This window comes from Pleurodeles waltl, chromosome 6 (genome assembly GCF_031143425.1).
Source record: "Pleurodeles waltl isolate 20211129_DDA chromosome 6, aPleWal1.hap1.20221129, whole genome shotgun sequence".
In the NCBI taxonomy this organism is placed as follows: Eukaryota; Metazoa; Chordata; class Amphibia; order Caudata; family Salamandridae; genus Pleurodeles; species Pleurodeles waltl.
The window spans coordinates 1,011,243,010-1,011,270,014 of NC_090445.1; the positions used below are offsets into that span (position 1 = coordinate 1,011,243,010).

General features: G+C 52.0%; 1 long non-coding RNA gene across 1 annotated transcript in view; it reads right to left on the reverse strand.

The window, feature by feature from the left end:
• Positions 1-324: 324 nt before the first annotated feature.
• The window catches only part of LOC138302071 (uncharacterized), a 132,001-nt gene continuing 105,320 nt past the window's right edge, over positions 325-27,005 (reverse strand). The window contains exon 3 of the long non-coding RNA XR_011205257.1: positions 325-370. This is a non-coding gene — a long non-coding RNA (uncharacterized lncRNA). The remainder of the gene's footprint in view (positions 371-27,005) is intronic.

Genomic DNA, 27,005 nt, shown 5'->3' on the forward strand with positions numbered 1-27,005 from the left:
CTGTCTGTTTGGACCCGGAGCTCCTCAAGTCTCTGTTCGATCCTAGCTTGCTGGCTCTCCATAGAGTCCATCCAGTGCTGGATGCGCTAGAGTTATTCTCTATCAGAATGGGAGGGGGTGGTAGCAGGTGCAGTTAGTACCACTGACATCTGGCAGCAGCACCAGCGATGTGGTGACTGAGAGGCACGAGGCTGGGGCTCGCATGCTGCTGATAAACTGGGTCCTGGGTCAGAGGCAGCGATGTCCACCTCCTCATCTTCCAGGACCACGAGCCTCCGGTATTCATCCTGGATGTTCTCCAGCCACTGCCACCACAGACAAGCTGCTCTCTTCTGCCTGGGTGGTGGTGCTGGTTGACCAACAGGAGTAGCTATGTTGAGAAAAGACAAAAATAAAAAAGACAAATTGTAAACAAGGCTCTGAGCAAACACTTCTTTAAAAGTAATTAGTGGGTGGCACAATAGCAGTACATTGCTGGTCCCCTAGGGACATTAGAATTTGATTTGATTATGATTAGGAGAGTCACAGAGCTAATTATATTTCTTTACCCACATATGCCTCACATAAAAGCACTGATTGTCTGGTAGAAAATAATAAAGGCAGATTAGCACTAGATTACAAAACAGTGATTTGATTCACTGCATTACAGGGTAAAGACTGTATTTGACATGTTCATGACAGAGTATCGCTTACGCCAAAGTTAAAATCAAATCAGGCACTTACTAGTCCCACTTTACTCACTGGTCTTGCCCATCACCACAAATTATTTTGATAACACATTCATTCGCTGGGCAGGAAGGAAAGGAAACTTGACATACTCTACTGCAGGGTAAGGCAGATGGATTAGGCGGATAGGTCGAGTTTTTGCTATAGAATAGAGTGCTATCAATGATCATCAATTCTTCATGTGCATAAGCTTTGGCTTATTCAGTCACAGTATAGACAAAAGTCTAAAAGGAAAAATCTGAACTTGCATAAAAAGATCTGTTATAAAAAGCCATAAAATATATTTTGGAAACACTTCACATGGCCATAGAAATGCGGCACATGCCAAGTATGGATTTTTTAATTTTTTGGTAGGCAGGGATGGAAGAACTTAGTGAAAAAATAAAGGCGTGAGGTACTAAGCAGCACAGTCAATCTGACCACTGTGCACATTACAAGGTGCACGACTGCCATGCTGACTGTGGGGTGGAGACCACCAGCTAACAGCTACCAGAATCAATGGAAATGGGTGTTGCTCCCCCATTCTCTTCTCTTTCTGGCAGTCCTCTGTGTGGACCGCCTTGCACAGCCCCTCCTCACAAATGTCCTCCCACGGGAAATATCCCCTACCGCAGGTAGGTACCTCTGGCATTGTACTGCCATTGACTGGACTGAGCATATATGCCCGGAGTCCAGCAATGGGGTGGTACATGCACAGATTTGTGTACCACATGTTTCCATGCACATGTGCACAGTTTGTACAAAATGGACTCATTGTATGGACTCATGTCAAAAAACCACCCTGCATACCTACCTGCAGACACCGCTGCCCACAGCAAGACTACCAATGACATGCAATCCACTTGTAAAACAGCTGTTGGGAGACAGTCTGCTCGGTGGTATGTTTGGGCCCGCCAACATAGTGGTCTTGGACTGCCACCCGCCAAATATTTAAGGAGGCTAATAGTTAGTACTTACAGAACCCTGGAATCTCTACGCCTAGTAGGTCAAACAGGTCCTGTTTGTGGTAGATAATATCCCCCAAACGATGTGCCAGCTGCTGGACCTGGGTGATGCTCCGAACATACCTGCGCACTCTTCCCAAATGCAGGTGATGCTCCTGCAGGGGGAAACTGCTGCAAGGCCTGCCTCCTGCTGCCGCTACATGTAAAAAACAAGTGCTGCCAACTCTGCCTCACAAAAGATGGGCCGGGGCTGCACCTCTCGGTGGCGCTGCCACCCACAAGGTAGACGGCTGCTTCTGGCTGCTTGGAGGGCGTGGATTTGCCACTCCCCTGTTCACTGGCACTGCCCTGCTCTGCCATGGCACTGGGTGATGGAATCAATAAAAGAAACAGAAGAAGGAAGTAAGGAAGAAAGTACACAGAAGTACAAGAAAGTCACAAAAGCATAAAAGTGCAAGGAAACAAAAAGACACCCTAATACAATAAATAACAAGCATTGGCGTAGCCAATAGGTCTCGCCTTTGGGACATTATGGGGGTCATTGCAACCCTGGCGGACGGTGTTAAAGCGGCGGTAATACCTCAAACAGGCCGGCGGAAAAAAAGGGAATTATGACTGTGGCGGAAACCGCCAACATAGACAGCCACTTTAACACTCCGACCGCCATGGCGGTACAGACAAGCAGCGCGGCGGTCACCACCAACAGACAGGCGGAAGACAAAGTACCGCCCCCAGTATTACAACAGGCCAATCCGCCACCTTTTCCGGGGCAGATTCACCGTGGATAAAAACACGGCGGAAACAGACATTTCAATGGGAAAACGCTCACCTGAACAAACTCCAGGAGGAAGGAGGGCACCATGGAGCCGGAACTCGAAATACTCCCTGCGCTTGTCTTCCTGCTCCTCTACGAACATCAGCAACGGCGGCGCCGAAGACAACGGTGAGTACTGCACCTACGACATAGGGGAGGGGGGAAGCAAAAGTCACGGACACACACATGCAACACCCCACCCCCAACCCGACCCTCACCCACTACAACACACACACCAATGCATTTCCGAACATCACAGTAACAACCCCCAACCCCCCCGGAAGAATGCTAAGACAAAAGGAAATGAGTTCAACCATTTTAATGTATCAAAAAACAGTAAGCTCATATATACATCAAAATATACACATTCCAAATATATACATCAAGATTAGTAGTACAGGTATGCACATTTCAATATCCGTGGACCACTGGGCCCAAAAGGCATGGGCGAGGCCAACACACGATACCTGTCCTGGAACGGAGAGAACACTGCAGGGGCATCAGATAGAAATACAACAGGCACCTCAGGGGGAAGGGAAGGGGGACACCTCAGCCGGATGACTGTACCACGCCAGATCCACGACGGGGGTCCATGCCCATTGATGTATCCTGGGGAGTGAAAAGCCACAGTCTCACAAGTCTCTACAGTGGGTGGTTTGCCCACTGTACCATCCTGGGGAGTGCAAAGCCGCAGTCTCACAAGTCTCTACAGTGGGTGTTTTGCCCACTGTACCATCCTGGGGAGTGCAAAGCCGCAGTCTCACAAGTGTCTACAGTGGGTGGTTTGCCCACTGTACCATCCTGGGGAGTGCAAAGCCGCAGTCTCTCAAGTCTCTACAGTGGGTGGGTTGCCCACTGTACCATCCTGGGGAGTGCAAAGGTACAGTCTCTCAAGTCTCTACAGTGGGTGGGTTGCCCACTGTACCATCCTGGGGAGTGCAAAGCCACAGTATCTCAAGTCTCTACAGTGGGTGGTTTGCCCACTGTACCATCCTGGGGAGTGCAAAGCCACAGTCTCTCAAGTGGATAACAGTCTCCACTGGTTCTGGAGGGGGACTGGTGCCCAGAGTGCTTCATCCTGTGTAGGATAGATGGAGTGGATGCATGTCTCCACTGGTTCTGGAGGGGGACTGGTGCCCAGAGTGCTTCATCCTGTGCAGGATAGATGGAGTGGATGCATGTCTCCACTGGTTCTGGAGGGGGACTGGTGCCCGTGACGGTCCCTGTTGCGTCACTGCCCCTGCCGCTCATGGGCTAGCGGTGCTTGAGTTGCCGGTGCTTGCCCTGTTCAGCTGTGCTTGCCATGGCGGTCTTTGCCCTGTTCAGCGGTGCTTGCCATGGCGGTCTTTGCACTGTTCAGTGGTGCTTGCCCGGTTCAGCGCTCTTTGCCCTGTTCAGTGGTGCTTGCCATGGCGGTCTTTGCCCTGTTCAGCCGTGCTTGCCATGGCGGTCTTTGCCCTGTTCAGTGGTGCTTGACTTTGCTTTCTCTGACCTGTTCAGCGGTGCTTGCCATGGCGGTCTTTGCCCTGTTCAGCGGTGCTTGCCATGGCGGTCTTTTCCCTGTTCAGCGGTGCTTGCCCTGTTCAGCGGTGCTGTCCATGGTGGTCTTTGCCCTGTTCAGCGGTGCTTGACTTTGCTGTCTCTGACCTGTGCAGCAGTGTGTGCCATGGTGGTCCCTCATTGCCCAGCGGGGCTGTGGCTGCCGGGGCCCTCCTGGGCACTGACTCCGGTGCTGCCCTCCTGGGCACTGACTCCGGCGGTGGTCTCCTGAGCAGTGAGGATAGTGCTGCCCTCCTGGGCACTGACTCTGGCGGTGGTCTCCTGACCAGTGAGGATAGTGCTGCCCTCCTGGGCACTGACTCCGGCGGTGGTCTCCTGACCAGTGACGATAGTGCTGCCCTCCTGGGCACTGACTCTGGCGGTGGTCTCCTGACCAGTGACGATAGTGCTGCCCTCCTGGGCACTGACTCCGGTGCTGCCCTCCTGGGCACTGACTCCGGCGGTGGTCTCCTGACCAGTGACGATGGGGCTGGCGTCTTGGACAGCGGGGAGGATGGCGGCCTTCTCCGCCGTGCTGCTCTTCCCAGACTTTGGAGACTTCTTCTGCCCCTTCACCACTTTGGGAGGAGTCACAGCTGACTCGACACTCCCCCTGGGACCCTTGTGGGCAGCTTTGCCGGCAAGTGTCTTCCCCCTCTCCTGTCGGACACTGTCCAACTTCTGGTGCTTCACAGGGGGTGGACTGGCAGTGCTTTGGCTCCGTGTCACACTAGCTGCCCTGGTGCCCGGTGCACTCCACATACCTCGAACAGGCACCAATGGTACCGGAATCTTTTTGGCTGAAGTGCTACTACGGGACCTATGAATTGGAGGGGGGGTGATGGGACAGAGGTCAAGGTTGCTCAGGAAACGTTTCTGACGAACACTGGGACGGGTAGCTGGAGGGGGTCTGGGAGTGGAGGAAGAGGAGGTGGTTGTAGGAGGTGTAACGTTTGGTGATTTGGGTGCAGGTGCATGTTCTGGAAGCTGTCGTGAGGTGGATGGATGTTGGGTGTGTGCCCACGTTTGTGTACTTTGGGAGGGGACGTCACAGACACACTGGGAGAGGACACAGGGGACGTGTAAATGGTAGTGGGGGTGGTGAGTGCAGGTGAGCGGGGTGTGGTGCTGGGTGTTCTGGTGCGAGTCCTAGTGGCTGTTGTGGTAGTGCATGCAGGTGAGAGTGTAGACGACACTGGGAGGGAGGAGGGAGACGACGAGGAGGGGGACACAGTGGAGGCAGTGGATGTTGCTGTGTCTGTATGTGGGTGATGCTTGTGTGAGTGCCTGTGGGATGTGTGGTGCCTATGTTTGCCTGAGCTGCCCTTGTGTGTTGAGGTGTGTGCAGGCTGGTCTGATAGTGTGCTTGGGATAGGTTGAGGTACAGGGGATTGGGTCTGGGTGGAGGAAGTTGGAGGGAGGAGGCTAGACACAGGGACAATGGCTGCCATCAGTGCTGAGGCCAGAGATTGCAGGGTTCGATGATGGGCAGCCTGACCAGAATGAATGCCCTCCAGGAATTAATTGGTGTGTTGAAAATCCCTTTCTACACCCTGGATGGCATTCACAATGGTAGACTGCCCAACAGTGAGTGACCTGAGGAGGTCAATGGCCTCCTCACTGAGGGCAGCAGGGGTGACAAGGGCAGGGGCTGAGGTGCCTGGGGCGAAGGTGATGCCCACCCTCCTGGATGAGCGGGCACGGGGCGAAGGCTGAGGGGCTGCTAGGAGGGCGGTGCTGGTAGAGGGGGTGGCGGCTGTACCTGTTGAAGTGGGGGGCACAGATGGTGCCGCCACCACAAGGGAGTTCCCATCGGAGGACGAGTCCGTGTTGCTGTTTGCTGATCCGCTGACCGCCGTGAAGCTCCCCTCGCCCTCCGTCCCACTGGTGTACTCAGAGTCTGTGGTGTGGCCCTCCATAGCCATGTGGGATACAGCCCCCTCGTGCTCCGGTGCTACTGTACCTCTGCCTGATGATGCTGATGCACAAAAGAACAGGGAGAGCACAAAAAGGGTGGGGGGGGGGACCGAAGAAAGACAGGTTGAGTGCATGGCTTACCGCTACCGTTGGCAGACAATACAGACACAGCAGCCCCCTGCACTACGCCACGCTCTTGGCCTCTACAGATGCAGTTCCTGGGATATGGCCTACATGGCTGTAGGAGGCTGGACTGGCTTGTAGTGGGTACCAAGGGGTACTTACACCTTGCACGAGGCCCAGGTATCCCTTATTAATGTAGAGGGGTTTCTAGCAGCTTAGGCTGATAGAAAAGGTAGCTTAGCAGAGCAGCTTAGACTGAACTAGGAGACGAGTGAAGCTTCTACAGTACCACTAGTGTCATATGCACAATATCATAAGAAAACACAATACACAGATATACTAAAAATAAAAGTATCTCAGTGAGTACCCTCAGTATGAGGATAGCAAATATACACAAGATATATGTACACAATACCAAAATATGCAGTAATAGCAATAGCAAACAGTGCAAACAAGGTATAGTCACAATAGAATGCAATGGGGGCACAAAGGGAGAGGGGCAACACAAACCATATACTCTTGAAGTGGAATGCGAACCACGAATGGACCCCAAACCTATGTGACCTTGTAGAGGGTTGCTGGGACTGTAAGAAAACAGTGAGGGTTAGAAAAATAGCCCACCCCAAGACCCTGAAAAGTGGGTGCAAAGTGCACCTAAGTTCCCCAAAGAGCACAGAAGTTGTGATAGGGGAATTCTGCAAGGAAGACCAACACCAGCAATGCAACAACGATGGATTTCCTGGAGAGAGTACCTGTGGAACAAGGGGACCAAGTCCAAGAGTCACGATCAAGTCGGGAGTGGGCAGATGCCCAGGAAATGCCAGCTGTGGGTGCAAAGAAGTTGCCACCGGATGGTAGAAGCTGTGGATTCTGCAAGAACGACAAGGGCTAGAAACTTCCCCTTTGGAGGATGGATGTCTCACGTCGTGAAGAGTCGTGCAGAGGTGTTTCCGTGCAGAAAGACCGCAAACAAGCCTTGCTAGCTTCAAGGGTTGTGGTTAGGGTTTTTGGATGCTGCTGTGGCCCAAGAGGGACCAGGATGTCGCCAATTGCGTGAGGAGACAGAGGGGGCGTCCAGCAAGACAAGGAGCCCACTCAGAAGCAAGCAGAACCCGCAGAAGTGCCGGAACAGGCACTACGAAGTGGAGTGAACCGGAGCTCACCCGAAGTCACAAATGAGGGTCCCATGACGCCGGAGGACAACTCAGATGGTCGTGCACTGCAGGTTAGAGTGCTGGGGACCCAGGCTTGGCTGTGCACAAAGGAAATCCTGGAAGAGTGCACAGGAGCCGGAGTAGCTGCAAAACACGCGGTTCCCAGCAATGCAGTCTAGCGTGGGGAGGCAAGGACTTACCTCAACCAAACTTGGACTGAAGAGTCACTGGACTGTGGGAGTCACTTGGACAGAGTTGCTGAGTTCAAGGAACCTCGCTCGTCGTGCTGAGAAGAGACCCAGAGGACCAGTGATGCAGTTCTTTGGTGCCTGCGGTTGCAGGGGGAAGATTCCGTCGACCCACGGGAGATTTCTTCGGAGCTTCTAGTGCAGAGAGGAGGCAGACTACCCCCACAGCATGCACCACCAGGAAAACAGTCAAGAAGGCGGCAGGATCAGCGTTACAAGGTCTCAGTAGTCATCTTTGCTACTTTGTTGCAGTTTTGCAGGCTTCCAGCGCGGTCAGCAGTCGATTCCTTGGCAGAAGGTGAAGAGAGAGATGCAGAGGAACTCTGATGAGCTCTTGCATTCGTTATCTAAAGAATTCCCCAAAGCAGAGACCCTAAATAGCCAGAAAAGGAGGTTTGGCTACTTAGGAGAGAGGATAGGCTAGCAACACCTGAAGGAGCCTATCAGAAGGAGTCTCTGACGTCACCTGCTGGCACTGGCCACTTAGAGCAGTCCAGTGTGCCAGCAGCACCTCTGTTTCCAAGATGGCAGAGGTCTGGAGCACACTGGAGGAGCTCTGGGCACCTCCCAGGGGAGGTACAGGTCAGGGGAGTGGTCACTCCCCTTTCCTTTGTCCAGTTTCACGCCAGAGCAGGGCTGAGGGATCCCTGAACCGGTGTAGACTGGCTTATGCAGAGATGGGCACCATCTGTGCCCATCAAAGCATTTCCAGAGGCTGGGGGAGGCTACTCCTCCAGCCCTGACACCTTTTTCCAAAGGGAGAGGGTGTAACACCCTCTCTCTGAGGAAGTCCTTTGTTCTGTCTTCCTGGGCCAAGCCTGGCTGGACCCCAGAAGGGCAGAAACCTGTCTGAGGGGTTGGCAGCAGCTGCAGTGAAACCCCGGGAAACGTAGTTTGGCAGTACCCGGGTCTGAGCTAGAGACTCGGGGGATCATGGAATTGTCTCCCCAATGGCATTGGGTTGACAATTCCATGATCTTAGAAATGTTACATGGCCATGTTCGGAGTTACCATTGTGACGCTACACATATGTTGTGACATATGTATAGTGCACTCGTGTAATGGTGTCCCCGCACTCACAAAGTCCGGGGAATTTGCCCTGAACAATGTGGGAGCACCTTGGCTAGTGCCAGGGTGCCCACACACTAAGTAAATTAGCACCCAACCTTTACCAGGTAAAGGTTAGACATATAGGTGACTTATAAGTTACTTAAGTGTAGTGGTAAATGGCTGTGAAATAACGTGGACGTTATTTCACTCAGGCTGCACTGGCAGGCCTGTGTAAGAATTGTCAGATCTCCCTATGGGTGGCACAAGAAATGCTGCAGCCCATAGGGGTCTCCTGGAACCCCAATACCCTGGGTACCTCAGTACCATATACTAGGGAATTATAAGGGTGTTCCAGTATGCCAATGTAAATTGGTGAAATTGGTCACTAGCCTGTTAGTGACAATTTGGAAAGAGAATGAGAGAGCATAACCACTGAGGTTCTGGATAGCAGAGCCTCAGTGAGACAGTTAGTCATAACACAGGTAACACATACAGGGCACACTTATGAGCACTGGGGCCCTGGCTGGCAGGGTCCCAGTGACACATAGAACTAAAACAACATATATACAGTGAAATATGGGGGTAACATGCCAGGCAAGATGGTACTTTCCTACAATGGCTATGGTGGACATCTGCACACATAGATGACACAGGGGCATGTATACCTTTACCCGGCACTCTACAGAGGTGGGGTGGAGTGGCACATGGCCTGCATTACGGAGGGGCCTAGCCTACGGAACTCGCCCTGGCCTAGGGAAACCCACAGCCCTCCTCCCCCACCCAGACCCCTCCACTGCACGCAAAGTCAGAGTGTACTCACCCCCTTGTGTCTGCTGTGATGCTCTCATGCGCCCATCCAACTCAGGGTAGGCCACCGCCAGGATCCGGAACATCAGGGGGGTCATGGTGCGACAGGAACCCCTCCCACGTTGGGAGGCCATCCCCAGGTGAGCCTCCACCGTCTTCTTGCTCCAGCGGCGAATGTCCTCCCATCTTTTACGGCAGTGGGTGCTATGTCTCTGGTGGATCCCCAGGGTCCGGCCGTCCTTGGCGATGGCATGCCAAATATCCTTCTTCTGGTGGGCGCTGACCTACATGACATGTACAGGGGAAGAAGAGAAGTCATTAACAACTGCACCGTCGAAGTGAGTGGCCCACATCCCCGCCCTTGCCATGTGGCACATGCATTCACACTCAGTCATGCTCGCTGAACTGTGCCCCCTTCCTTCTTACATCCAGCCCTCTCCACCCAGGCATAGCCCATACAACTTGCACCCTATGTACTCACCTGTTCATCTGGAGGACCGTAGAGTAGTGTATACTGGGGGAGGACCCTGTCCACGAGCTTCTCCAACTGCTGTGCAGTGAAGGCAGGGGCCCTTTCCCCAGACGCACGTGCCGTTGTCTCTTCCAGACCGAGGTCACGTACGCGGAGGTGCGTATCATCACCGCCGGCGCACTTCGTCATTGGTTCCTGGGACCCATAGGGTCCAATGTTAACCAATGCAGCTTCGACCGCTTACCGCGATGGTGTACAATGCCAGCGCAGTTACCTCACATCCCATTGTCTCACTTTAGAGGTTAGGCATCCGCCATTTCAGGGGCCCACATGTCTTCATTTACAACTACGTCACACATACCTAGGCCTGGACTCAACACACATACAGGAAGATTTTTGTGTTTTGTGTCGTGTTCTGTGTAGCTGTGGGTACATACCTCAGAATTGGTTGACTCTGTGGTCGCTGTTGTCCTTTCTAGGCACCGTCAGCTGGGACATGTGAGGAGATGGCGGAATCCTCTGGTGTACCGACCGCTGGTGGACTTGTTGACAATGGAGGAGCGACATTTAATCATCACCTACAGGTTTGACCGTGTCACAATCCAGGAACTGTGTACCCAGTTAGAGCCAGATCTGATGTCACCAATCCGCCATCCCACAGGTATCCCCCCTCAAGTGCAGGTGCTGTCAGTACTCCATTTCCTAGCAAGTGGGTCATTTCAGACAACAGTGGCCATGGCATCAGGGATGTCCCAGCCTATGTTTTCTAACGTATTGTCCAGAGTGTTGTCTGCCCTGCTGAAACACGTGAGGAGCTACATTGTTTTCCCTCAGGTGGAGGATTTGGCTACAGTGAAAGGTGACTTCTATGCCCTTGGACATATCCCTAACATCATAGGTACCATTGATGGGACCCATGCGGCTTTGGTCCCCCCCCCACAGGAGTGAACAGGTGTACAGGAACCGGAAGAGTTATCATTCCATGAATGTACAGATGGTATGTTTGGCAGACCAGTACATCTCACAGGTAAATGCTATGTTCCCTGGCTCTGTGCATGACGCCTACATCCTGCGGAATAGCAGCATCCCTTATGTGATGGGTCAACTCCAGAGGCACCGTGTGTGGCTATTAGGGGACTCTGGTTAACCCAACCTGTCATGGCTATTGACTCCAGTGAGGAATCCCAGGACTAGGGCAGAGGAACGCTACAATGAGGCCCATGGGCGGACTAGGAGGGTGACGAACGCACCTTCGGCCTCCTGAAGGCCAGGTTCAGGTGCCTCCATATGACAGGTGGTTTCCTATTCTACTCACCAAGGAAGGTGTGCCAGATCATCATCGCCTGCTGTATGCTGCACAATCTTGCTTTGCGACTCCAGGTGCCTTTTCTGCAGGAGGATGGTCCAGATGACGGTGTTGTGGCAGCTGTGGAGCCTGTGGACAGTGATGAGGAGGAAGTAGAGGAAGAAGACATTGATAATAGGGACTCTGTCATACAGCAATATTTCCAGTGACACACAGGTGAGAACAATTTTTTTACTATTATATTTACTTTCACACTTTTACCTCTATCCTGTCTGTCAATTTGAAGCAGTATTTGCTAACTGAGTGGTACATTTCCATTACGGTTTCACAGGTGTGGTTACCGACGTGTGTCATCTGCTTGCATCCTTCATGGGCTTGTGATGTGTTACATAGGTATGTTGACATTACATTTGCGAAGGGATTTTGTCATTGTCATAGATAATACACATTTTCAAAATCACAGACTGACTCCAGATTGTTTTGTGGTTTAAGGGTGTTAATTGAAGTGCTAATTATTGGAGGGGGTGGCAAAATGGTGATGGGTGATGGTGGAGGAATGTCCATGGCAGAGTCCAGTCTATTAGTCTCACAGGTGCACTGCCCATATGGGCATAGGAAGTGGAGCTGGGGTAGTTCCAATCTGGACAGGGTAACAAAGTGGGACAATGGGATGACAATCAGGGTGGTCTCATTTCCTGGCGGGCGTCTTGCCCTCTTGCTCTGTCCTGTTCCTGGATCTCTGGGACCGCTTGCAGGGTGGTTGTCTGTCTGCAGGGGGTGGGGTGCTGGTGTGGTGGTCCTGTGGTGGGGTGTCCTGTCCACTAGCGCCGGCGGAGGTGGTGGGCAGTTCATCGTCCAGGCTAGTGTCAGGGGCCCCTTGGAGCGCCACGGTGTCCCTCATGGTCTTCTGTATGTCCTTCAGCACCCCTACGATGGTGCCCAGGGTGAAGCTGATGGTTCTGAGCTCCTCCCTGAATCCCAAATACTGTTCGTCCTGCATGCGCTGGGTCTCCTGAAACTTGGCCAGGACCGTAGCCATCGTCTCCTGGGAGTGGTGGTAGGCTCCCATGATGGAGGAGAGTGCCTCGTGGAGAGTGGGTTCCCTGGGCCTGTCCGCCCCCTGTCGCACAGCAGCCCTCCCAGTTCCCCTGTGTTCCTGTGCCTCCGTCCCCTGGACTGTGTGCCCACTGCCACTGCCCCCAGGTCCCTGTTGTTGTTGGGGTGGTGGGTTATCCTGGGTTCCCTGTAGTGGTGGACACACAGCTGATTGACGTGTCCTGGGTACAGAGGTATGGGCCCGCTGGGTGGGTGCTGTGCTGGTGTTACCAGAGGGTGGAAGGTCAGTGTTTGGTTGTGCCTGTGCGAGGGGAACCGACTGTCCCGAGGCCCACGATGGTCCGGGCTGGTCATCTGGATCCAGTTGGCCAGTGGTGCTGTCATCACTGTGGGCCTCTTCTGTGGGTTGGGTGGAGATGTCTGGACCCTCCTGTCTGGTGACGTTAGGTAGTGGTCCTGCAGGGGTGTAAAAGCATGATTAATGCATCTGTGTGTGTCATGGTGTGCAATAGGTGGGTGAGCGTGTACCCCTGTGCTAGCATTCCTGTGTGTGGGCTTGTGTGATGATGGTTGGGGGGTGTTATGGGTATGTGCAGTGGGCATGCTTTAGTGATGGGTGTCCATGCTTTGTTGTGTCATTCAGGGCTTGGTGTTGGGATGTGTGGTTTGTGTTATTAGTACATTAGTGAGGAGTTGGAGTGATAGGGGAGGGGGTGAGGGTGGGGGTGTGTGTTAGCATGCAGGTAGGGTGGGGGATATGATAGTTAAGATTAGACTAACCAGTGTCCATTCCTCCACCGACTCCTGCGAGGCCCTCTGGATGCATAATGGCCAAGACCTGCTCCTCCCATGTTGTTAGTTGTGGGGGAGGAGGTGGGAGTCCGCGGCCAGTCCGCTGAATCGCGATGTTGTGCCTGGAGACCACTGAAAGCACCTTCCCCCGTAGGTCGTTCCACCTCTTCCTGATGTCCTCCCGATTTCTTGGGTGCTGTCCCACTGCGTTAACCCTGTCGACAATTCTCCGGCATAGCTCCATCTTCCTAGCTATAGAGGTGTGCTGCACCTGTGCTCCAAATAGCTGTGGCTCTACCCGTACGATTTCCTCCACCATGACCCTGAGCTCCTCCTCCGAAAACCGGAGGTGTCTTTGGCGTGCCATGGGGTGGTGTAGGTGATGTGTGTGGGGTGTATGTGGTGATGAGTGTGGTGATGTGTAGTGATGTGTGGTATTTTGTGCGTGGATGTTGTGTGGGTGACGGTGTTGTGTGCCTCTGTGTGGTGGGGTTGCCTATTGCTGTGCTATCTCTCTGTCGCCTTCGTCTCTAATTTTTGGTCGTAGGGGTTTGTGGGTGATGTGGGTGTGTGTTTTATATTGTGTTTGGTGTGTAGGAGTGGTGTTTGTATGTGTATCAGTTGTGTGTATTTTGAATTGTCCAATGTGGCGGCGTTTTGGAGATGTGTGTGTATTTTGAGTGCGGCGGTGTGTACCGCCAATGGAATACCGCGGTTGAAAGACCGCCGCGTGGATTCGTGGGTCGTGATAGAATGGGCGTGTTTCTGTTGGCGTGACGGTGGAGGTTTTGTTTTCGCCAGTTCATCACTGACCTTTGGTGTGGTGGACTTGTGTGGGTGTCTGAGTTTCGACGGATTCCGAGATGTGGGTCATAATAGCTGTGGCGGAATTCCGCGGCCGCAGTGGTGTGTTGGCGGTCTTCTGCACGGCGGTAAGCGGCTTTTACAGCCAATGTTGTAATGACCCCCTATATGTCTTTAGCCATGCAGCACCCTAAACCTTTATCTGCCTCACTCACTCTACCCAGGATGTGGCATTGCTTTCAGAGCTCTGACTGGAGAACCAGTTTCGACTCTCAGCTTTGGCTCAACATTCTGGACAAAGTACCTCATCTCTCGGACCTATAAATAAAGTATGTGACCTTATGTAACATAAGTGTTGCCATTAAAAGCACTCAGTCTTCAGTATGAGTCTGCACTCTATATAAAAAATAAAACACTGAAGTAAAACAAATCTTTAACATAAGGAACGATACCCATTTACTGGCTGATTTGAACAAAGTGAAATAGAAAACCTAATCTGCACGTAAATTGGCTGATCTTAGGCTAATATTTCACTTCACCAAAACTCTTTTTCTTCATTATCTCATTTGAAAGCACTTTCAATTATTTGACCTCAGAATACCAGTTGTACAAAAATATCATTTAATAAGGACTTTTCACTGCAACGCTATAATGTGCCATATTAATGGCAAAGCATCCACATGTTAAATGAATGCTGCTTTTTTTTTTTACTTTTGAAAAGACTTTGGGGCTGATTATGAGTTTGGTGGATGGAAGTATCCGTTTGCAAACTCCTTACGGGGAAGTCGCCACGGTGCTGGTGACCTCCCCACCGGCGCCATTACGACTTTCCCTCTGGGCTGACCAGCAGAAACCAAGGTTTCCGCCTGTGACTCCAGTGAGAAAGGTGCGGCAGCATTGTCGCCAGATCATAAGAGAGCTGGTGCAATGTTGCTGAAACCAGGGGGAACCAACATCTTTGAAATACACACTCTCTGCACAGCAGACAGTATCCATTTCGAGGGTGCTGGGCAAGGGAACCCCTATACTGCCAATGCCATATGCATAATGTGACACAGCCATAATGTGGCACAAGGGTTTAATAAGTGACGCAATGTGTGGATTGTACCACTTTGAAAATATGGTGCTGCGTTTTTGCCACACTGTCACCACATTAGCTTAAAAAAATGACTCAGATGTGGCGATAGTTGATGCTAAGCCCTTCCTAAATTGGGGACTAAGGCTGCAATGTCCAGATGGAAGAAGGGAGGAGGGGCCATCACACGCTATACCAGGAGAAAGTGTGATGGCCAACAAAAATGTTCTCTTAGTGAAATCACCTGGGAGGGAACTAAGCACACAAAGGAAGGGACAGTTAGAAAAAAGCACCAATAAAAAGGACACATTTATTCAAACAAAACAAAGAAAGAATGGCAATAGTCGGCATGGTTAAAAGCCCATAGATTGAATAAAGCATATCTTGCAGACAGCGCATGTGCACTGCCAGGCTCGATCTAAAAATGTGGGGTAGATTAATTAGGAGGGTGGAGGATTGAAATAATTATTAAGGGATGAAAAAAACAGACCAAGTACCATAAGTGGAGTAAAAAACAAGATGGGCACGACCACGTAAACTGCATGGTGCTATTGGAGCATGATTTTGAATGCGAGAATATACTCCACGTTGTGTTAGACATAAAATGCTACAGAAACAGGCCTGACAGGTACACTCAGACCACCGGCGAACTCCACGTTGTTCAGCAGAGTTTTTTTACCACCTTGCGTAGTTCTGCGTAGCATTACTCTGTGAACTCCGCCAATCCCTACCTACAACACCAGCAACACTTTAAATTTGTTCACCTCAAATGTCTGTTTTTCTAGCAAAGTTTTTGAGCATAGAAATAGCATAGCGCCATACATGCCAAGCTAGAAAGGGGCAAAGACTTTTGCCATTTACACAGCAAGATCCTTAAGCATAGGACTGGTTAGTGCCATTTATGCCGAGCTGTCAATTGATAAAAGTCCTTCACCACTCAAGGCACAGTATTACAGCTTTCGACTGGCAAAATACCATCCAAGCCAACCTAAAATGAATACAAGCAACCCTCTACAAGTGTTTCTCTGTCATTACAGCTCTTCAGAGAGCTTCAGTGTTGTCCAGACCCAAAGGAGTGCTGCTTACATTATGCGAAAAAGAAGCAGAGAACTTTAGTTAGTTCCCAAGTTTAGGTGCAGAGCAGCTCCTATATAGAGTACCCAATAACACCAATGACACTATAAATTTGCTCACCTCAAATATCTGTTTTTAAGTATAGGATTAACACTGTGCCATCAACACTGAGCTACAAAAGGACATAAGGTCATATTTACAAGGAACTGGCGCATCGACTCCGACGCACCCGTTTCTTTGCGTCAACCTGCGCCCCCCTAAAGTCAACATGATAACACTGTGTTTACAATGTTGCACATTAGGACAATAGCATCAAAATGGTTGATGCTGTTGTGGTACTTTGCTGGACTTGTGGCAAAAATGTTGGTGCTAGTCCAGAAAATCACTGGGGGGTCCACAGGTTAATGCACTAGCGTCACTTTAATGCCTGCCCTGGGCAGGCATTAAAAAATGATGCTAGAATTGTGCAGTGAAATCTAGTAGATTTCACTGCGCCATGTTTTTGGGCCTCCCTGCGGAGGAATGCTCCCCTTGAATACATTATACCTGGTGCAGGTATAATGTGGCGCAAGGGGTTACAAAGTGGTGCAATGCTTGCATTGCATCACTTTGTAAATAACGCCTAGGGAGGGGGACTGGATAGCTCCACCTTAGCGTTAAACAATGAGGCTAAGACAGTGGTAGGGCCTTTTAAATATGCCCCAAAGTGTTTTGCCATTTATATAGCAAATTCTTTTATCAAAGGATTAGCTTGTGCCATCCTTGCGAACTGTCAAAAGACGAAAGCCCCTCACCACTCCAGGCACTATACTACAGCATTGGATTGGTAAAATACCATCCAAGTCACCCTGGAATGAGTTAAAGCAATCCCTGACAAGTGACATGCGTTTCATTGTCATTATAGCTCTTCAGAGAGGTTTAGCTTTGTCCGGAAAACAAGGGAGCACCCAATATAAGTCAAAAGAATATCCTTCAGGCTTCGAGTGCTGCATATATTATGCAAAAAAAGAAGCAGAGAACTTTAGGTAGTTCCCAAGTTTAGGTGCAGAGCATCTCCTATATAAAGCACCCTAAAACACCAGTGATACTATAAATTTGCTTACCTCAAATATGTGTTTTTCTAACAAAGTTGTTAAGCATAGGATTAATACTGTGCCATCCACGCCAAGCTAGAAAGGGACAAAGTATTTTGCCATTTATAGAGCATGGTCTTTTAGCATAGGATTAGCTAGTGAAAGCCACGCAAACTGTTGAATGACGAAAGCCCTTCACCACTCCAGGCACAGTACTACAACTTTGGATTGGTAAAACACCATCCAAGTTATCCTGGAATTAATCAAAGCAACCCCTGACAAGTGTTTCTTGATCATTACAATTCTTCAGAGAGGTTTAATTTTGACCAGACACAAAGGATCACCCAGCATTTGTCAAAACAATACACTTTCAGGCTTAGAGGGCTGCATACAGGTTGTATGACAGAACTATGCATGCCTTAACAACGCGGTCGGAACCATGATCCTGTCATTTCCATGCATGCCTTTACCACGCATGCCTTTACAATGAATTCCATTGTGAAAGCATGCCTAGTAAAGGCATTAGCGGAAATGGCAATGTGGTTCTGTCAAACAATCCCCGCACCCACCCTGTCATACAACTCCCACCTGCTCTGAGGCCCAAAACTACCCCCACCCCTAATAGCTAAACTACTCTGACCCCCCATCCACCCTAAGCCCAAACAAAAAATGACCCTGACCCCCCACCAATGCCCCTAAAAACTAACTACCCTCACACCCCCACCTGCTCTGAGCCCTAAAACCGACCTCACCCCTAATAGCTAAACTAACCCAAACCCCACCAAACCTAAGGTCTAAAAAATAAAACTACCCTGACCCCCCACCACACCCTTAACAAATAAATGACCCCACCCGAAGCCCTAAAAAAACTACCCGACCACTGCACACCTGCCCCATAAGCCCTAAAAACAAAACTTCCCCAAATCCCTCTACTCCTGCCTCTATACAAAAAATAGCCAGATCACCCCATGCCCTTAATCCACCCCACCCATAAAACCTACCCCAACCCTACTCCAGCCCCACTTACCTAACCGCATCCTCTCCTGCTCTCTGCCTTTCTCTGTGCCTGAACCACACATATGTATAGTTTGGCACGTGCATGGTTAAGGCACAGAAAAAGGCAGTTGTTGTTCCGGCAAGTATGGTTACATTTGCGTGTTAAACGACTGCGTTGTTCACAATGCATGGTTAAGGATGCTTTTACCCTGCATAAGTATGCAAAAAATAAGCAGAAAACTTTGGGGAGTTCCCAAGATTAGATACAGAGCAGCTCCTATATAGATCACCCTACAGCACAAGTGACACTATACATTGGTTCACCTCAAATATCTGTTTTTCTAGCAAAGTTTTCAAGCATAGGATTATCACAGTGTCATCCATGCCAAGCTGCCAAATGACAAAAGCTCTTTACCACTCAAGGAAAACTACTACAGCTTCGGATTGGTAAAATACCATCCAAGTCAACGTGAAACGAAAAAAGCAACCCCTGACAAGTGTTTCACTGTTATTACAACACTTCAAAGAGGTCTAGTTTAGTTCAGACACAAGGGAGCATCGAGTATAAGTCAAAACAATACCCTTTTAGGCTTAGAGTACAGTATACATGCTAAATGGAAGTAGAGAACTCTGGGTAGTTCCCAAGTTTAGGTGAAGAGCAGCTCCCATATAGATCACCCTACGAAACAAGCAACACAATATATTTGCTCATCTCAAATGTCGGTTTGTTTCTAGAATGGTTTTCGAGCATAGGATGAGCTAAGTGCCACCCTTGTTGAGCTATAAAGGGGCAAGGGGCCTCATTATGTGTTTGGCGGGCGGCAGAGGCTGCCCGGATGGGGACTCGTAGTCCCCAGGGAAGTGCTGCTTGGAGCCCTGCCCTGGCTGATTGCAACCACCGGGACCGGCAGGCTGGCGGCAGCCTGGTGGTGTCGGTGGTTGGACCGTGGCAGCTCCGTCACAGTCATAATGTCATGGTCGTACCACCACTTTGGTGGCGATCTGACCTCGACCGTGACCCTGGTAGTCTGGTGACCGCCAGGGTCAGAGTGAGGCACAAAGTCCTTTGTAAGTTTTACAGCAAAGTCTTCAAGAACAGGATTAATCCCTTCACCACTCCAGACACAATATTACAGCTTCGGATTAGTAAAATACCGTCCAAGCCATCCTAGAATTAATAAAAGCCATCTCTGACATGTGTTTGACACTCTTTACAGTTCTTCAGAGAAATTTAGCTTTGTCCAGGCACAATGGAGCACTCAGTATGTCAAAACAATACCCTTTCAGGCTTAGAGGGCTGCATGAATTATGCAAAAAGGCAGAGAGCTTTCGGTAGGTCCAGAATTTAGATGAAGAGTAGCTCCTATAAAGAGCACCCTACAACACCAGCAACACTAAGGGGGTCATTACAACATTGGCGGTAAAAGCCGCTTACCGCCGTGCAGAAGACCGCCAATACACTGCAGCGGAATTCCGCCACAGCTATTATGACCCACATCTCGGAATCCGCCGTAATTCAGACACCCACACAAGTCCGCCACACCAAAGGTCAGTGATAAACTGGCGATAACAAATCCTCCACCTCCACGCCAACAGAAACACGCCCATGCTATTACGACCCATGAATCCATGCGGCGGTCTTTCAACCGCAGTATTCCATTGGTGGTACACACCGTCGCACTCAAAATACACACACATCTCCAAAACACCGCCACATTGGACAATTCAAAATACACACACCTGATACACATACAAACAACACTCCCACACACCCAATACAATATAAAACACACACCTACATCACCCACAAACCCCTATGACCACAATTCACGGACGAAGACCAGATAGACAGCACAGCAAAGACAACTCCACCATACAGAGGCACACAACACCATCACCCACACAACATCCACGCACAAAACACCACACACCACTACACATCACCACACACATCAACACTCACACCGCCCCACACATCACACACACCACCCCATGGCACGCCAAAGACACCCCCGCTTTTCCGAGGAGGAGCTCCGGGTCATGGTGGAGGAAATTGTCCGGGTAGAGCCACAGCTATTTGGCTCACAGGTGCAGCACACATCCATAGCCAAGAAGATGGAGCTATGGCGAAGAATAGTCGACAGGGTCAACGCTGTTGGACAGCACCCAAGAAATAGGGAGGACATCAGGAAGAGGTGGAACGATCTACGGGGGAAGGTGCGTTCAACGGTCTCCAGGCACAACATCACGGTTCAGCGGACTGGCGGCGGACCCCCACCTCCTCCCCCACAACTAACAACATGGGAGGAGTAAGTCTTGACCATCATGCATCCAGAGTGCCTCGGAGGAGTCAGTGGAGGATGGGACACTGGTAAGTCAAATCTTAACTATCCTATCCCCCACCCTACTTGCATGCTATCACACACCCCCACTCTCACACCCTCCCCTATCACCCCAACTCCTCACTAATGTATTCATAACACAAACTACACATCCCAACACCAAGCCCTGCATGACACAACGAAGCATGGAAACCTATCACCTAAGCATGCCCACTGCACATACCCAGAACAATCCCCTAACCATCATCACACAAGCCCCCACACAGGAATGCTTGCACTGGGGTACACAGACACCCACCCATTGCACACCATAACACACACACATGCAATAATCATGCTCTTATGCCCCTGCAGGAACACGAAGGACCGTCACCACACCAGAGGGTCCAGACAACACCACTCCACCCCCAGAAGAGGCCCACAGTGACGATAGCAGCTCTGCCCTACTGGATCCTGATGACCAGCCCGGACCATCGTGGGCCTCGGGACAGTCGGTTCCCCTTGCACAAGCACAGCCCAACACTGACCTTCCACCCTCTGGTAACACCAGCACAGCACCCACCCAGCAGGCCCAAACCTCCGTACCCAGGACAGGTCAATCAGCGGTGTGTCCCCCACTACAGGGAACCCAGGATAACCCACCACCCCAACAACAACAGGGACCTGGGGGCAGTGGTAGTGGGCACACGGTCCAGGGGACAGAGGCATAGGAACACAGGGGAACTGGGAGGGCTGCTGTGCGACAGGGGGCGGACAGGCCACGGGAACCCACTCTCCACGAGGCCATCACCTCCATCATGGGAGCATACCACCACTCCCAGGAGACGATGGCGACGGTCCTGGTCAAGTTTCAGGAGACCCAGCGCCTGCAGGAGGACCAGTATTTGGGGTTCAGGGAGGAGCTCAGGACCATCAGCTCCGCCTTGGGCACCATCGTAGGGGGGCTGAAGGGCATACAGCAGACCCTGAGGGACACCGTGGCACTCCAAGGGGCCCCTGACACTAGCCAGGATGATGAACTGCCCAACACCTCCGCCGGCGCTAGTGGACAGGATGCCCCCCCACAGGACCACCACACCAACACTCCACCCTCTGCAGACGGACAACCACCACGCAAGCGGTCCCTGAGATCCAGGAACAGGACAGAGCAAGAGGGCAAGACCCCTGCCAGGAAATGAGACCACCCTGATTATCCCCCCACTGTCCCACTTTGTTACCCTGTCCATACTTGAACTGCCCCAGCTCCACTTCCTATGCCCATGTGGGCAGTGCACCTGTGAGTCTAATAGACTGGATTCTGCCATGGACATTCCTCCGCCATCACCCATCACCATTTTGCCACCCCCTCCCATTTCTGAGCACTTCAATAAACACCCTTGAAACACAAAACAATCTGGAGTCAGTCTATGATTTGTTAAAATGTAATATCTATTACAGTGTCAAAATGCGTTGTGAGATGTAAAGGCAACATACCAATGTCACACATCACAAGTCCTTGAAGGATGCAAGTAGATGACACACGTTGGTAACGACACCTGTGAAACCGTAATAGAAAGAAACAACTCAATTACCAAATAATCCCCTTAAATTACACACAGGATAGAGGAAGACGTGTGACAGTGAATGTAATGGTAAAATGAAAATGTTCTCACCTGTGTGTCACTGGAAATATTGCTGTATGACTGACTCCCTGTTGTCATTGTCTTCTTCCTCAGCTTCCTCCTCATCACTGTCCACAGGCTCCACAGGCTCCACAGGCTCCACAGCTGCCACAACACCGTCATCTGGGCCATCCTCCTGCAGAAAAGGCACCTGGCGTCGCAAAGCCAAATTATGAAGCATTGAGCAGGCGATGATGATCTGGCACACCTTCTTTGGTGAGTAGAATAGGGAACCACCTGTCATATGGAGGCACCTGAACCTGGCCTTAAGGAGGCCGAAGGTGCGTTCGATCACCCTCCTAGTCCGCCCATGGGCCTCATTGTAGCGTTCCTCTGCCCTGGTCCTGGGATTCCTCACTGGGGTCAATAGCCAGGAAAGGTTGGGGTAACCAGAGTCCCCTAATAGCCATACACGGTGCCTCTGGAGTTGACCCATCATATCAGGGATGCTGCTATTCCGCATTATGTAGGCGTCATGCACTGAGCCAGGGAACATAGCTTTAACCTGGGAGATGTACTGGTCTGCCAAACAGACCATCTGTACATTCATGGAATGATAACTCTTCCTGTTCCTTTACACCTGTTCACTTCTGTGGGGGGGGGGGACCAGAGCTACATGGGTCCCATCAATGGCACCTATGACGTTGGGGATATGTCCAAGGGCATAGAAGTCACTTTTAACTGTAGGCAAATCTTCCACCTCAGGGAAAATGATGTATCTCCTTACGTATTTCAGCAGGGCAGACAACACTCTGGACAACACGTTGGAAAACATAGGCTGGGACATCCCTGATGACATGGCCACTGTTGTCTGAAATGACCCACTTGCAAGGAAATGGAGCACTGACAGCACCTGCACGTCAGGGGGGATTCCAGTGGGATGGCAAGTTGGTGACATCAGGTCTGGCTCCAACTGGGTACATAGTTCCTGGATTGTGGCACGGTCAAACCTGTAGGTGACGATTACATTTCGCTCTTCCATTGTCAACAGGTCCACCAGCGGTCGGTACACCGGAGGATTCCGCCATCTTCTCACATGTCCCAGCTGACGGTGTCTACGAAGGACAACGGCGACGATAAACTCAATTTTCCTCCAGGTATGTACCCACAGTTACACAGAAGACTACACCAAACACAAAACCCTTCCTGTTTGTGTGTTGAGTGTAGGCCTAGCTATGTGTGACGCAGAAGTAAATGAAGCCATGTGGGCCGGAGATGGCGGCTGCCTGACCTCTAAACTGGGACAATGGGATTGTGGGGTAACTGCGCTGGCGTTGCACACCGTCGCGGTAGGCAGTCGTAGACCGCGGCGCAATGCTGCATTGGTTAACATATGACCCTATGGGTCCCAGGAGCCAATGAACAGGTGCGCCGGCGGTGATGATAAGCACCGCCGCGGACGTCACCGCCATTTTCTATCTGTTCAATCACTAGATACTTGATCTTCGACAGGAGAGGACCTACACTGCAAGTGCTGCTGTGACCTCGGTCTGGAAGCAACAATGGCTGCTGCGTTTGGGGAAAGGGCCCCTGCCTTCACTGCACAGGAGTTGGAGAAACTGGTAGACTGTAAGAGGGAAGGGGGCAGAGTTCAGGGAACATTAATGCATGTGAATGAATGGGCCAGATGGCTAGAGTAGGAGGGGGGCACTGACATCGACGGTGCAGTTGGTAATGACTTTTCATCTTCCCTTGTGCATGTCATGTAGGTCAGCGCCCACCAGAAGAGGGACATTTGGCGTGCCATCGCCAAGGACGTCCGGACCCTGGGGGCCCACCAGAGACGGGGCACCCACTGCTGGAAAAGATGGGAGGAAATTCGCCGCTGCAGCACGAAGACGGCGGAGGCTCAGCTGGGGATGGCCTCCCAAAGTGGGAGGGGTGCCCGTCGCACCATGACCCCCCTGATGTTCTGGATCCTGGCGGTGGCCTACCCTGAGTTGGATGGGCGCTTGAGGGCATCACAGCAGACACATGGGGTTGAGTACAACCTCACTCTGCAGACTTTGCGTGCAGTTCAGGGGTCTGGGTGGGGGAGGAGGCCTGTGGGTGTACCTAGGCCAGCCAAAATAACGTAGACTAGGCCCCTCTGTAATGCAGCCCATGTGGCACTCTACTACCGCAGTAAAGTGCCAAGTACAGGTATATATGCCCCTGTGGCATCCATGTATGCAGATGTCCACCATAGCCATGTAGGCCATATCCCAGGAATTGCATATGCAGAGGCCAGGAGCACGGCGTAGTGCAAGGGGGCTGCTGTGTCTGTCTTGTCCGCCAGCGGTAGCGGTATGCCATGCACTCAACCTGTTCTTCTTCTGTCTCCCCCCCTTTTTGTGCTTTTGCTGTTCTTATGTGCATCAGCATCATCAGGCGGAGGTACAGTGGCACCGGAGCACGAGGGAGCTGTATCCCACATGGCCATGGACGGCCACACCACGGACTCAGAATGCACCAGTGGGACGGAGGGCGAGGGGAGCTTCACGTCAACCACCGGATCACCAAGCAGCGACACGGACTCGTCCGCCGATGGGAGCTCCCTTGTGGTGGCGGCACCTTCTGTGCGCCCCACTTCTACAGGTACAGCCGCCACCTCCCCTACCAGCACTGCCCTCCCAGCAGCCCCTCAGCATTCGCCCCGTGCCCGCTCACCCAGGAGGGTGGGCATCACCTTCGCCCCAGGCACCTCAGGCCCTGCCCCAGTCACCCCTGCTGCCCTCAGTGAGGAGGCCATTGACCTCCTCAGGTCACTCACAGTTGGGCAGTCTACCATTGTGAATGCCATCCAGGGTGTAGAAAGAGAGTTGCAACATGGTAATGCATTCCTGGAGGGCATTCATTCTGGTCAGGCTGTCCTTCAGCGAACCCTGCAATCTCTGGCCTCAGCACTGATGGCAGCCATTGTTCCTGTGTCTAGCCTCCCCCCTATAACCTCCTCCACCCAGACCCAATTCCCCTGTACCCCAGCCAATCCCAAGCACACCTACAGACCAGCATGCACACAAGTCAACACACACAGGTAGCTCAAGCAAACATAGGCACCACACAACCCACAGGCACTCACGCAAGCATCACACACATACAGACACAGCAACATCCACTGCCTCCACTGTGTCCCCCTCCTCCTCTTCTCCCTCCTCCCTCCCAGTCTCGCCTACACACACACCTGCATGCACTACATCTACAGGCACCAGGACTCGCAACAGAACACCCAGCACCACTTCCCACTCACCTGCACTCACCACCTCCACTGCCATTTACACGTCCCCTGTGTCCTCTCCCAGTGTGTCTGTGATGCCCCCTCCAAAAGTACACAAACGCGAGCACCCACACACCCAACATCCATCCACCTCACGACAGCCTCCAGTACCTGCACCTGCACCCAAATCACCTAAAGTGACACCTCCTACAACCACCTCCTCTTCCTCCACTCCCAGGCCCCCTCCAACTACCCATCCCAGTGTTCATCAGAAACTGTCCCTCTGTAAAGTTGACCTTTTTGCCCCCCCCTCCTATTCATCAGTCCCGTCGTAGCGCCTCAGCCAAAAAGCCTCCAATACCAGTGGTGTCTGTTCAAGGTGTGTGGAGTGCACCAGCCACCAGGGCAGGCAGTATGACCCGGAGCCAAGGCACTGGCAGCCCACCCCCTGTAAAGGCTCTGAAATTGGAAAGTGGACGACGGGGACCGTGTGAAGACTCCTGGAGGGAAAACAACTCACAGGGGTCCCAAGGGGATTGGAGAGTCAGCTGTGACTCCACCCAAGGTGGGGAAGGGCCAGAGGAAGTCTGCCCAGCCTGTTGTGAGTATCACGGCGGAGAAGGGCGGCATCCTTCCCGGCGGTCGAGACGCCACCGCCAGCACCGTCGTGACTGGTCCGGAGACCACCGCCAGAGTCATTGCCCAGGAGGGCCCAAGTATCGTCACTGGTCAGGAGACCACTGCCGGAGTCATTGCCCAGGAGGGCCCAAGTATCGTCACTGGTCAGCAGACCACCGCCGGAGTCATTTCCCAGGAGGGCCCAAGTATCGTCACTGGTCAGGAGACCACAGCCGGAATCATTGCCCAGGAGGGCCCAAGTATCGTCACTGGTCAGGAGACCACCGCCACCGCCGGAGTCAGTGCCCAGGAGCACCCAAGTATTGTCACTGGTCAGGAGACCACCGCCGGAGTCAGTGCCCAGGAGGGCCCAAGTATCGTCACTGGTCAGGAGACCACCGCCACCGCCGGAGTCATTGCCCAGGAGGGCCCAAGTATTGTCACTGGTCAGGAGACCACCGCCACCGCTGGAGTCAGTGCCCAGGAGGGCCCAAGTATCGTCACTGGTCAGGAGACCACCGCCGGAGTCATTGCCCAGGAGGGCCCAAGTATCGTCATTGGTCAGGAGACCACCGCCGGAGTCATTGCCCAAGAGGGCCCAAGTATCATCATTGGTCAGGAGACCACCGCCGGAGTCATTGCCCAGGAGGGCCCAAGTATCGTCACTGGTCAGAAGACCACCGCCACCGCCGGAGTCAGTGCCCAGGAGGGCCCCGGCTGCCACAGCCCAGGTGGGCCATGAGGGAACGTCATGCCACACACCAATGCCCAGTCTAGGGAACGTCATGCCACACAGCAATGCCCAGTCTAGGGAACGTCATGCCACACACCAATGCCTGTTCCAGAACCGCCATGGCAAAGCACTGCTGAACAGTCCAGAACCGCCATGGCAAAGCACCGCTGAACAGTCCAGAGACCGCCATGGCAAAGCACCGCGGAACAGTCCAGAACCGCCATGGCAAAGCACCGCTAAACAGTCCAGAGACCGCCATGGCAAAGCACCGCTGAACAGTCCAGAACCGCCATGGCAAAGCACCGCTGAACAGTCCAGAGACCGCCATGGCAAAGCACCGCTGAACAGTCCAGAGACCGCCATGGCAAAGCACCGCTGAACAGTCCAGAACCGCCATGGCAAAGCACCGCTGAACAGTCCAGAGACCGCCATGGCAAAGCACCGCTGAACAGGGCATGCACCGGGTAAGAATGATAAGACCGCCA